The sequence below is a fragment of the Sinocyclocheilus rhinocerous genome, unplaced genomic scaffold, assembly GCF_001515625.1.
Source record: "Sinocyclocheilus rhinocerous isolate Xijiao unplaced genomic scaffold, SAMN03320098_v1.1 scaffold149, whole genome shotgun sequence".
In the NCBI taxonomy this organism is placed as follows: domain Eukaryota; kingdom Metazoa; phylum Chordata; class Actinopteri; order Cypriniformes; family Cyprinidae; genus Sinocyclocheilus; species Sinocyclocheilus rhinocerous.
In genome coordinates this window covers 573,380-574,576 of record NW_015654504.1, presented here as the reverse complement: position 1 = coordinate 574,576, position 1,197 = coordinate 573,380, and positions in this window count along the sequence as shown.

Sequence of the window (1,197 nt, the reverse complement as noted above, 5' to 3'; positions counted from 1 at the left end):
TTATCTTAGAAACATGTCACATTAGTGAAGTAAAATGAGTTCTGAATGCTGCTTGCTTTTGACTGAAGTTCATGTCGGTTCTTTTGTCATTCAGACGCCAGATTTCAGATCAGAAAAGCTGAAATTTAAGACCCACGTCAGCGTCTGATAAAGCCGGATCCTGACACAGAGACTGAGATTGAGTTTTCTTCATAAAAAGGCCTGTGTGAGCGAGAGAGATGCAGACAGAGCAGGAGAGAGAGGGACTTTTATGAGGATACTGTCATGTGAATCTCTCTAAAGCTGGCCACATGAGCCGTGGAGTTCACTGAGTGTTTCCAGCTGCTGTTTCACAGGTCGGGCTCCAGAACTGTGATGAAGGCTTTGGACCGCAGTGTGTGGCCTCGAACAAAAGCAGCCGAACCCAGAGAGAAGAAGCGCTCAAATACCCCCAATATTAACCATCCAGTGTTTTCCTGCTCTCGCGTCTGTCTTCATCTGCTGACCTCCTGAAATACAGCAGATCTCATGAAGAATGACCGCAGCTTAGAGTCGCACGGTTCAATATAAAACAACCCGTTTACTTCCATTACGTGACTTATTTCCAAGTGAAAAATGGAGTGCTTCAAATAATAATCTTCCATAATATAATGGCACTATTGTGCAGTATTTAAGACCAGGAACGTGTTTTAAAGTGAACAGAGTTCTGGTGTTATTGGGTTTGGTAACGCTACAAATGCTGCAAATACAAAAAAAATATTTTCTGATGTAATATTTTTGCTGTTTTCCAGTACAAATATCTAAACATTCTTAAATCAAAATACATTTACTTGAGAAACAAAATGACTTAATTAATTAAGGGGGGTGGGGCTGAAAATGAAGTGAGTTTATGCTTAAAACAAAACATTATCTGTCAGTGCAGTAAGAAAAATAAACCTTATTCAAAGCGAAAACAAGATTATTTTTTGACCCCATTGGCAAATATTATATATGTGTATATATATGTGTATATGTGTGTGTGTATATATATGTGTATATGTGTATGTGTGTGTATATATATGTGTATATGTGTGTGTGTGTATATATATATATGTGTATATGTGTGTGTGTATATATATGTGTATATGTGTGTGTGTATATATATATGTGTATATGTGTGTGTGTGTGTGTGTATATATATATGTGTGTGTGTATATATATGTGTATATGTGTGTGTGT